Source organism: Onychomys torridus, chromosome 9 (assembly GCF_903995425.1).
Source record: "Onychomys torridus chromosome 9, mOncTor1.1, whole genome shotgun sequence".
Lineage (NCBI taxonomy): Eukaryota > Metazoa > Chordata > Mammalia > Rodentia > Cricetidae > Onychomys > Onychomys torridus.
This window is the reverse complement of record NC_050451.1, coordinates 45,210,066-45,222,647: the sequence shown is the minus strand read 5'-3', so window position 1 is coordinate 45,222,647 and position 12,582 is coordinate 45,210,066. Positions and strand designations below refer to the sequence as shown.

The window sequence follows — 12,582 nt, the reverse complement described above, 5'->3', positions numbered from 1 at the left end:
TCCCTGTCTTGATAAACCAAAAAAGAAAATATATTCAAACAGCTTAAGAACTGAATAGGCTACAGCTGTTTGCTTTTAAACCAAATTCTTGTCTTTTCTTTCTTTAAAACATTTTTTTCTATTTGCACAAATCAGTTCATTTGTTATAGTAAATAAAGGTATTTTGAATTTTATTGGCTTTTTATTTTTGTTTTTAATTTAATGTATAAATGTTGTAGCTTTTCTTGAATAAGAATTTTAATTAATATATTGCTATTTTTCTGTTAGTATGACTATAAGAGACATTAAAAACGTATGTAGACAGGTGATGGTGGCGGTACATGCCTTTAATCTCACTACTTGGGAGGCAGAGACAGCTGGATCTGAGTTCAAGGCCAGCCTGGTCTACAGAGCAAGGTCAGGACAGCTAAGGCTACACAGTGAAACCTGTCTCAAAAAAAATGTGTGTGTGTGTGTGTGTGTGTGTGTGTGTGTGTGTGTGTGTGTATTTAACTTCAGTGTTGTACTTTTCCCTGTGAAAGTTTAGTCCATGTGTGAAATTTGAGAAACTATGAATCTAAACAAATTTTTTTCAGACTTAATTCACTGTTTTTTTCCTTGTTTGTATAAATACTCTTTATGTGGTAGCCACAGCTGGATGTTGGGGCAGAGACTGCTGTGGGTTTTCACACGATGGTCAGTGAATTCCTGATAAAGAGACTTGGTGAATGAACAGTCTCTTTCCAGAGGTTGGGGGTAGGTCTTGGAGAGGGCATCAAAGGTGGCCATGGCAAAGTTGCCCAGGGTGGCAGTGCAGCCCCTGGCTGATGTTAGGTAGTCAACACCAGCCAGTAGCCACAGCTTCTTGGGCACAGGAACAGAGACAGTGCTAATGCCTGTGGGGGCAGGGATGAGACCTGCCAGCATGGAGCCGCAGCAGCCGATTTCCTTGAAAGGAACAGTGTGGGACTTGAAAATCTTGTTCCCACCTTAGTCTCTCTGCACAGCGACAGTGGAAGGCTTGGCCAAGATGATGGCCCCTCAGATGGCAGTGACTACGTTCTTGGAGCTCTTAACACCAAGACCAGCATGACCATTGTAGTCCTCAATAGTGACTGTCGAGCCTGAGTCTGCTTCTTCACTGACATCTTTAGAACCTCATCAGGGATAAGCCCAGGGAAAAAGTCAGTAATCTGAAATGCCTTGATGGGCAGGGAGAACAAGTAGGTCTCTAAGGACTTATGCAGTAAGCTTTCTTATTGGGACTGGCAGCCTACAAATAATGACGTGGAGACTTACTGTTAATTATGAAAGCCTGGCCTTAGCTTAGACTTTTTTTTTTAAACTAGCTCTTTTAGCTTAGTTAACCTATTTCTGTTCATCTACATTCAGTCATATGTGGCTCAGTCACCTTACCCTTGCCCAGTATGTTGGACTCGTTCCAAATCCCACCGGTGTCTCCCATGCCCCTCGGTTCATCCCTCTGACTGCCTCTGCCGGAAGTCCTGCCTCTTCTTTCCTGCCTAGCTTTTGGCCATTCAGCTCTTTATTACACCAATCACAGCAATACCTCTTCACACAGTACAAACATCCCACGACTGACTTGATCTTCACATCCTTGACTAGATGGCCCAGCTTGGTGATGGGTTTCCATTCCTTGTCTTCAGCTTTACCACCACAAGCTCCCAAGCCTGGACCACAGCCATGACAACCACTGCAACTCCCAATCCTGGGCCCCAGGGTCCTCTGTGCCCTCCTCTGCACCAGTATCACCCATCATTTGCTATTTCCCCAAAGAAGAATAAGCAAATCTAAAAATTTTGATTGCCATCTAGGGTCCAGATCACTATAATAATTTTCTCTTTTGCTTCTGACTTCTGATAACTTTACCTATTAAATTCTTAAGGGGTGGTGTGAACTTTTTTCACCTTTGGGGGCTTTTGGTTTGAATAGCAATGGCCTCTGTAGACTGGGAGAGTCACTATTAAGTGTGGTCTTGTTGAAGTGTATCATCGTGTGGGTTTTGGTGTCTCAGAAGCTCAGTTGAGTTCTCTCCCTGTTGCCTCTGGATCAAGATGAAGAACTCTGCTTCTTCTCCAGCACCATGTCTTACTGTACACTGCCATATTTCCCACCATGATGTAAGTTGGCCCCAATTAAATATCTTCCTTTATTAGAGTTACCGTGGTCATGGTGTCTTTTTTCACAGGAATAAAAAAGAGACGGCTTTTCTTGTGAAAAAGTGTCTTTATTAACAATGACCTAACAAGATGCTTTCTTCTGTGTGGGAACACTTACACACTCAATGCCACTACATGAGAGCATTTTTTAGAATACCCACTAAATCATATGTGTGGAATTGTATCTTGTTTCAAACCAAGGATGTCCTTCAATTGGTAGAGTGCTTGCCTAGCACGCTGAAAGTTCTAGGTTTGATCTGCAACACTGTATCAGCCTGTAATCACGCTACTCAGGAGGTAGAAGCAAGCAGCAAGTGTCAGGTCACTTGGGTATATGAAACCCTGTCTCAAAAATAAGTCACTTTTAGTCATTCAGGATTGGATCTAAGTCAATCATGGTGGCTTGCACCTGTAATCCCAGCGTTAGGGAAGCTGAGGCTGGAGGATTATTACTAATTCATGGCCAACATGGGATATATAATGAGTTCCAGGCAAGCATGAGCTATCATGTTCTATAAGATACTGATAAGTCTTTTTCACCCTGATAGGCCTCTCTGCCAACACTGCAAACTGAATCAGACCAAAGTAGAAAAGCCCAGGTTTAATGGGTAAAGTGTTCAGGGTGATTCCTGGCCCCTCAGAGGAGAGGGGGCCAAGAGACTGGAAGAATCACGTGTCTGTTTTCTGGGATACTCTTATGTACCCTGTGGGAGTGGTCTTGAGCCCCTCTGAGGGAGGAGCTGTGTTTAGCAGGCTTTGAAGGGGCAGATTTAGGGAAAGATGGGAGAGGAGTTGAGGTGGATCTTCTACCAGACTCCTTCTAAATAGAAACAGAGGTAGAAACTGATTTGAATGTATATAGCTTTGAAATATCTCCAAAATGTCACTTTGCTTTCAAAGGCCTATGAGGGTACTTAAGATATGACACTTATTTTTAGCTTCATTTTATGTGTATGAGTGTTTTGCCTATATGTATGTTGTATGTACCATGTATGTACCTGGAGCCCACAGAGTTCAGAAGAGAGTGTCAAATATCCTGGAACTGAAGTTCTCTACTGCCTGGTCTACAGAGTGAGTTTCAGGACAACCAGGGATACATAGAGAAACCTGGTTTGGAAAAAACAGAAAATACATAGAAAAAAGGTAGTGCAAACCTTTAATACCAGCACTCAGGAGGCAAAAGTGGGTGGGTCTCTAAGTTTCAGGCCAGCCTGGTCTACAGAGCGAGTTCCAGGACTGCCAGGGATACAGAGAGCAAATCTGTTTGGAAAAAACAAAAAATAATGTGGTGCAAACTTTGAAAACCAGCACCCAGTAGGAAATGGAAAACAGATCTCCGAATTAGAGGCCAGCAAAAGACAACATAGTGAGCTCCAGGCTACATAGTGAGAACCCTGTTTCAAATAGGAGGAGGAAGAGAAAAAGGTAGAAGAAAATAAGAATAGAGCATAGTGAGATGGCTCACCAGTTGAATACAACACCCATATGGTGGCTCATAACCCTCTGCAAACTCCAGTTCTAGGGAGATCTGATACTCTCTTGTAGCCTCAAGTATTGCTTGCACATGGTGCACATAACATAATGCAGGCAAAACATTCACACACAAAAATCTTTAATAGAGGGGAAATACACAATTTTTCTTAGATTGGAAGATGATACATCTGTCCCATACTGATCTAATTTCAACACAATACTAACTAAAATCCCTTAAATATTTTTTAAATATTGATTGAAATAAATGATAAGCAGCACTGGTGGCGGCCCTGGTTACCACATGGAAAGGTCACGGTCACAACAGAACCCAGTATTAGTTTTAGAGCTTTATTTGGGGGAGGGGGGCAGAGACAAGAGCACCAGGCCTGGGGAGGAAAGCATGTGCAGAGGTAAAATGGTGGGGAAAGAGGGCAGAGCAGAACAGAGACAGAGGGTGGGGTCTGAGTCACAGCTGTCTCTTTTTTTAATCTATTCATTATGTATACAGTATGCCTGTGTGTCAGAAGAGGGCACCAGATCTCACTATTGATGGTTGTGAGCCACCATGTGTTTGCTGGGAATATGAACTCAGGAACTCTAGAAGAGCAGTCAGTACTCAACCTCTGAGCCATCTCTCCAGCCCTGAGTCACAGTTTTTTTGTTTTTTTGTTTGTTTTATTATTATTTTTAAAATTTATTATGTATACAGAAGAGGGCACCAGATCTCATTACAGATGGTTGTGAGCCATCATGTGGGTGCTGGGAATTGAACTCAGAACCTCTGGAAGGGCAGTCGGTGCTCTTAACCTCTGAGCCATCTCTCCAGCCCTGAGTCACACCTCTTTAAGGCGCAGATTGTGTGACCACACTGTGCTTAAGTGATCACCAGCTCACACTGATGAAGTAAGATGGCAAGACCCTTTCCTTAACTCCTGAACTGTGCATGTGCAGTCATGCAACTGGAGTAAGGGCAGAATTCTAACACTGATTATGGGTAGAAATTAAGAAATTATTCTAAATTTAGAAGTAATTCAAAATCCAAGTAACCAAGGCATCCTTGAAATAGTAAACTTAGGCAGGCCAGGTGGCACAGGCCCTGCATCTCAGCACTGGGGAGGCAGAGGCAGGTGATCTCTGAGTTCAAGGCCACCCTGGTCTACAGCATGATTTCCAGGACAGCCAGGTCTACACAGAAAAACCCTGTCTCAAAGAAACCAAAAATAAAAAGAGGAAGAGAACAAGAAAAAGAAAGAAAAGAAATTGTAGCAGGAATTCTAATTAGACTTAATAATAAAAACCTGGAGTCAGATATCAGGGGGAAAGCTGAAAGACCAGAGAAGCAGAGTAGCCATCCACTAGAAAGACTTCTCCCCTCTAGGAATCCTCAGACTGAAAGGGGCCGAGCTCCTGTCTCCAGCCAGCCTTATCGCTTCCTCTAGTTTCTTCCTCCCAAGTGCTGGGATTAAAGGTGTGTGCCACCATTGACTGGTCTCTAGTGGTTAGCTCCTCACTCTGATCTCCAGGCAAGCTGTGATATAGCACAAACAAAATATCACCACAAGAAATAGTAAATTTGGAGGATCTACCCAGCATTAGCCTGTCAAAACAAAATCACAATTATTCCTGCTATTGCTACACAAGGGTAGGTCAAAGAACAAGTTCAGGAAACAACTGAGGGCTGGGTGGGAAGCACACATGTTTACTCTCAGCACTCTCAGGAGGTAAAAGCATGGTAATCTGAGTTCTGAGTCAGCCAGGGCTACATAGTGAGATCATACTTTAATATATTTCTTATTGCCGGGTGGTGTTAGAACACGCCTGTAATCCTAGCACTTGGGAGGCAGAGGCAGGCAGATCTCTGAGTTCGAGATCAGCCTGATTTACAAAGCAAGTTCCAGGACAACCAGAGCTGTTACATAGAAACCTTGTCTTGAAAAACAAAACAAAACGTGTGTGGTGAGAAGAATGCTCAGACATGGGTTTAAGCTAATAGAAAATCTTTATTAGCAGGCTGGTGACTACACTGGGTGTTTGTAGCCCTAAGCTTTTCTCAGGGTGAGCTTTTAAACACAAAAACAACATGCTCTGGGTTGATATACTTCAGTTAGTAAGAACAGTTAGCCATAAGCAGACTTACAGAAGCCAAAAATCAAGGTTAATACATTTAGAGACTTTCCCAGAACTATGGGCTGATGGATTGTCTTTGTTTTTGTTTTAGCAGGTGGTTCTGTCTATGTGCTGAGTTTTATAGCCTGGACGGCACTTCCATCATGGAATCAGTTGTGCTAAGGTCTGGAGCCCTGTTGCAATATGTGTATACACACACACACACACACACACACACACACACACACACACACACAGATGTTTTAATGGGATTTTAAAAAATTATTTATTTGTTATGTGTATTAGTGTTTTGCCATGGGTGTCAGGTCCCCTGGCCCTGTAACTGGAGTCACCGACAGCTGTGAGCTGCCATGTGGGTGCTGGGAATTGAACCCAAGTTCCCTGGAAAAGCAGCCAATGCTCTTAACCACTGAGCCATCTCTCTCAACCCTCATGGGATGTTGTTATGAAGTGCTGGAAACCATGTTACCTGCTCCATCTATATTATTTTTTGAAACAAGGTCTCATGTGTTCCAGGCTAGTCTCCAACTTCCTGCTATGTAGTAGAAAGGATGACCTTGAATTTATAATCATCCTCCTTGGGTGGTTCATGACATGTTCATCAAAACATTTCAAGGAGCCAGGTATGGTGCTACCAGCACAATGTAATCCCAGCACTTGGAGGTAGAGGCTGGCAAATTTCTGGGTTTTAAGACCAGCCTGGGTTGAGTACCAGGATAGCTAGTGCTATGCAGAAAAACCCTGTCTCAAAAAACAGAAAACAAAAAACAAAAATAAATTTTTTTTCAAGGAGTCAGACATCAAAAGTGTTTTCATCATGGCATGAAGATAATACGTACCTTTTCACTGGGTTGACTTTTTCACTGACAAGCACAAACAAAATTAACACTGTGGGTCCCAGTCAAGTGTGGTGGCATTCTCCTGCAATTCCAGGATTTGGGAAGTTGAGCAGATTGCCACAGGTTTGAGGGCAACCTTAGCTACCTACTGAGTTCAAAAGCAGCATGGGTTGCATATTGAGACAATATCTCAGGGGGTGGGGGGTGGGGATGGGCAGAGACATAGCTTACTGGGCAAAATACTTGGGGTGCAAGTGTGGTGATCTGAGGTGGATCCCCAGCTCCCACATAAAAAGCCCAACATGGAGGCATGCATTTGTAATCCTAGTGGTAGGGAGGTAGAGGTAGGCAGATTCCTGGGACTCACTGGCCTGTAAGCCAGCCTCATCTAATCAGTGATCTCTAGCCCTAGTGAGAAAGACAGACAGACAGACACAGACACACACACACACCACACACACACACACACACACACACACACACACACACACACGCACACACGCACACACGCACGCATGCACGCACGCACATACTTACTCTCTCTCTCTCTGTATACAGTAATATATATGTGTGTACAGTAATATATATATATGTATATAGTGATATAATATATAGTAGTAAATAGGTAAATATTTGCTGGAAAGATATCGCAGAGCTGCCGTCAGTAGACTCCTCAAGTCCTGTAGGGAGCTTTCAGCAAGCAGCTGTCACATGAGTCATCACCGAGGCTGGGGTGGGCTTTTTGCTGACACAGCTGCCTTTGAGTCATCCATGCTCCTGGAACTAAGCCTTCATCCAAACTGCTGTAGATAGCCCTATACATTCATTGGCTTATTAAGTTGGAATTGGATCTATTGTTACTTTGGTCTATTATTGATACCCTATATGGGATAAGTAGTTTGACACTGTGTTTCAGAAGTAGAATGGACGGCTTCTCCAGAAAGACACCCAAGGTTGACCTCTGGCCTCTATGAGTACACATGTCCCTGCACACACATACATACAAAACAAAAACACCTGTTCCCTTGCCTGGTATGAATGAAGGAGCTGAATACAAGTCATGATTATATTTTCACCAACATGTGTTTGCAGCTGTGATGGCTAAGTGTTGTCAATTTGACAACATCTAGATCACCTGGGGAGATGGGCCACTCAGCATTTCTGTGGGTGATTATCTTTATTATGTTCGTTGGGGTGGGAAGACCCAGCTTTCTGTTTGTTTGTTTGTTTTTCAAGATAGGGTTTCTGTGTAGTCTTGGCTAGAACTCACTCTGAGGCCAGGCTGGTCTGGAACTCACAGAGATCCACCTGCCCCTGCCTCTTGAGCGCACCACCAGCACCCTGCAGGAAAAGGCATCTTAATTGTGGGTGGGACCATTCGGTAGACAGAGGGTGTTCAAGAGATGCATGCAAGCTGAGCACTGGTACGCATTCGTGAATTCAGTGTTCTTCTCTTGACTGTGGCTGGGATGTGATGATCAGCTTCAAATTACTGCCTTTTCAGCTTCCTTGGGATGATGAACTGTGAGTTAACACAAATCAAATCCTTTGTTCCTTCAATTACTTTTGTCAGAGTATTTTATCACAGCAACAGTGACAGAATGAAACAGAGACAGTGTTTAAAGCGGGCAGAAGCAACTGAAAGATGGCTTGGAGGTTAGGAGAAATGGGGTTGGGGGTTTAGCTCAGTGGTAGAGCGCTTGCCTAGCAAGTGCAAGGCCCTGGGTTCGGTCCTCAGCTCTGGAAAAAAAAAGAAAGAAATTGTTGGTTTTGCAGGAGACTTGGATTGGGTTCCCAGGGCCTACATGGCCGCTAACAACTATCTGTAGTTGGAGTTACAGGCAGTTGTAAGCTGCTAGATGTGGGTGCTGGAAACTGAACTTGGTTCCTCTCTAAGAACAACAGGTTTGATTAACTACTGAGCCAACTCTCCAGCCCCATCCCACCCCTTTATTTTCTGACTTTTTTGTTTTAGAGACAGGTTTTTCCCTGTGTAGCCCTGGCTGTCCTGAAACTGGATCCATAGTCCAGTGCTGTGGATAGCGCTCTGTGTAAATAAAATTCTGATTGGCCAGTGGCTAGGCAGGAAGTATTAGAGGGACAAGAGAGAAGAGAATTCTGGGAGGTGGAAGGCTGGGGCCGGGAGACACCACCAGCCGCTGCCATGACAAGAAAGAGATAAGGTACTGGTAACCCACAAGCCACGTGGCAAAGTATAGATTAATAAAAATGGGCTAAATATAAGAGCTAGACAATGGTAGGCCTGAGCTAAAGGCCAAACAGTTTAAATAATATAAATGTCTCTGTGTTTATTTTACAAATGGGTTGTTGGACTAACAGGGCTTGGTGGCACCTGGAGAGAAGCTCTCCAACTATATTCCAGGCTGGCCTTGAACTCATATATGTTATAAGTTCTGTCTGCTGCCTCCTGAGTGATGGGACTAAAGGCATGAGCCATGACCACATGGCTGACTTTTTTAAAGACTATGTAACCCTTGCTGGCCTGGAACTTACTATGTAGACCAGGCTATCCTCAAACTCATACAGAACTGTTTGCCTCTGCCTCCAGAGTGCTGGGATTAAAGGTGTGCAGCACCATTGCCAGGAAATTTTCTTTTGTCTTTGTTATGATACAGCGCTGGATACTTTGGCAGTTTGGACCAACGTGTCCACGCCTGTGGATGCAACAGTGGCGGCTGCTGGTGTCATGGCAGGATGGAAAGCTACTCACACCCCAAGTATCTGTTCATGTGGAAAAGAGTTTATTTTGGGATTAGGGGGAGGGGAGGAGAAAGGAGAGAAGGAGTGGGGATTGGGAGAGAGAGAGAGAAAGAGGTGTGCATTAACTCTGGTGAGGGGTGGTTTCCTCTTAAGGGGGCTTTAACATATGATGACGTCAGGACCCTGGGCGGGTCTCCAAGGTGCAGGTCAGAGTACTACCAGTCATGGCCTAATTTCCTGTTCTCAGTCTGGAAGCTCCTCTATGATAGCTCTATCCGTCAGTCTCTTACTAGAGTGATTTCCCAAAAAACAAAAAGCCGTCTTCTGCCTGGGTAGTTCTACTGATCCAGAATTACTAGCTTTTTAAGGTTGCCTTTCAAAAGGACCAGGGGTTGTATAGTATGTTGAACTCCATAGAGACAGGGCCTGGCAAGCGAGAGCCTGGAGAGTACTGGGCCACTCTGTGCCTTCAAGAAAATCAACTAAATACAGGCAAATGAGATCCTGAAGAGCCAAGAGGCAAAATTCCATCAGATGAATTCTCTGTGCAAACTTTCCTTTCAGGGAGCACAAGAAGTACCCAGATGCTTCTGTCAACTTCTCAATTCTCTAAGAAGAGCTCAGAGAGGTGGAAGACCATGTATGCAGAAAAAAGGAGGAAATCTATGCTTGCAGACTAGCTACACTTAAACCCTAGCACTTGGGAGGCTGAAGCAAGAAAATTTTAAAATTTTGAGTTTGAGGCTATCCTGGTCTGCATTGGATGCTTCAGGAAAGCCAGAGCTACATAGAGAGACCTTGTCTCAAAATAACAACAACAGCAACAACAACAAAAACAATAATAATGAAGTGTTTTAAAAAATGGGAGGCAGTGGTGGTGTGTACCTTTAGTCCCAGCACTCAGAGACAGAGGCAGGTGGATCTATATGAGTTTAAGGCTAGGCTGGTTTACAAAGCAAGTCCCAGGACAGCCAGGGCAACACAGAGAAAACTCCGTCTTGAAAAACAAAAAAAGAAAACCTATAATTGCCTTACAAGATGAAACCAAAATGGAGTTCAAGGACCCCAGTGTGCTCAAGAGGCTTCCGGAGGCCTTCTTGCTCTGTTCTGAATATTGCCCCAAAACAAAGGAGAATATTCTGGCTATCAATTGGTGATATTGTGAACAACCTGGGAGAGATGCATGTTCTGTGACAATGTCCTCTGAGATTAAAATATTCCATCCTGCAGGGATATCCTTAAACAGAAGGGTAAACAAGGACTTCAGGAAGTCCTTGAAACTGACCAGATTCACTAGTCCCCTTCCTGCCAGAGTAAGTGATAAAAACTGAGAGTGTAGTCCAAAGTTTTCTCTGGTCCACCCTGGCCTCATGATCCTGCAGCCACTTATAAAATAATCATTCAGATGTTTAATATTATTTACAAACTGTATGACCGATGGAAGTCCTCTTGATAACTAGCTCTTATATCTTAAACTAACCCATTTCTATTAATCTTGTTTTGCCATGTGTTCCATGGCTTTACCAGTCTGCTGGCATGTTGCTCCTTGGGCGATAGGCTGGCATCTCTCCAGACTCTGCCTTTCTCTTTCCTGTCTCTCTCTTTGGATTTCATACCTGCCTCTAAGCTGCCTTGCCAAAGGCAAAAGCAACTTATTTATTAACTGTTGGGAACAATATATATATTCACAGCATAAAGAAAGACATCCCCTAGCACTTCCCCTTTTCTATCTAATCAAGAAGGAAGGTTTTAGTTTTAATATAGTAAAATTATATATAACAAACAGTTATCAGGCAAGAATTATAGTTCCAATATCTAGTCCATTTGTATTTGACAAAATTAAACATTTTGTCATCTATTCTATATTTGTGAGCCTAAAGTTTCATATCTAATTTATCTTTTATCATAATCAAGGAAAATTATAACTATCTAGTCTTCAACTACATCAAAGACCCCAGACAGATATAATATTACCTAAGAAAACAGGAAGTACATTTTAAGCTACTTCCAAAAATGTAGAATGACAGAGAGAGCTGGCTGCCTGGACAGTCACCCAAAGTTCCTCTGCAATGTTGGGGCATCCATCTTCAGCCCACAGGTCTAGAGTCTCTCAGTCACTTTTCCCTGTGTCCTGTAGAATGTCTGGCAGTCTCCTCTGCAAAGCAGGAACCTGAAGGACTGTATCACCTCGTTTTGGCAAAATTCAGTGGTCATTTTCCTATGGGTACTGAATGTCCAGTTTATACAACATATTTTCAAGCAGTTCAGGCAAGAGGAGTTTTTGCTCAAATGGCTCTCTTCTGCCATAAAGAAAGCAAACTCCATATGGAGTTTCTTCCATGTTCATCTTCTTCTTTGAAGTCATTGTTGTCAGGACCAGACTTGTCTCACTGTCCTGAAAATTCCAAGTGCTTAAAAACATTTTAAATGCCATATTCTGTAGGTCTTTGAAGTGTTTGAAAATTACCTATCTGGAATATATCTCTGTATATCTAGAAAACTAGTTAACATGACTATTAAAAATGACTATTTATTTGTATTTTTAATTATATATTACATTTTTAAATTAGATGCATAAACATAATACCCTAAACAATAGTAGAAATATATATATAGTATAACAAAATTAACTCTAAATTTGTATCAATAAACTAAAATCCTTAGCAATGTAAAACATTTCAAACAAGTTGTTGCTCTTTAAAAGTAGATTCAATAATCTACCCTTTCATCCTATCATATCTATATCCCCTTTTTCTTATTTAGAAAGAGATTGCATTTATAATCAACCTCCTTGAAATAAAAATAAACATTTATAAAAAATATTTTGGGCCGGCCGGCGGTGGTGGTGCACGCCTTTAATCCCAGCACTTGGGAGGCAGAGTCAGGTGGATCTCTGTGAGTTCGAGGCCAGCCTGGGCTACCAAGTGAGTCCCAGGAAAGGCGCAAAGCTACACAGAGAAACCAAGTCTCCAAAAAAAAAAATATATATATATATATATATATATATATATATATATATATATATGGAATTTGAGTGTAGTTTTTCATTCATACTACTTCCTACTGATTGAGGGCACTGACAATCTTATGGGGATCCTGAGAAAATTAAGAATTATTGTTAAATCTTCGCTGTAGTAATCTGTGAGGCTGTATCAATCTCTCAGTGGGTCTTGGTTGATCAAACCATATTAGCTTGGAAGCAATCCACAGATTCTCATATTCTGTGGAAACAAAAGCAGAACTTCTTTTCCAAAGCAGTGTAT

The 12,582-nt window shown here is 42.5% G+C and overlaps 1 pseudogene; it reads right to left on the bottom strand.

Annotated features, from left to right (window-relative positions):
• Positions 1-582: 582 nt before the first annotated feature.
• LOC118590739 lies at positions 583-1,444 on the bottom strand (annotated as a pseudogene).
• Between the last annotated feature and the right edge of the window lie 11,138 nt (positions 1,445-12,582).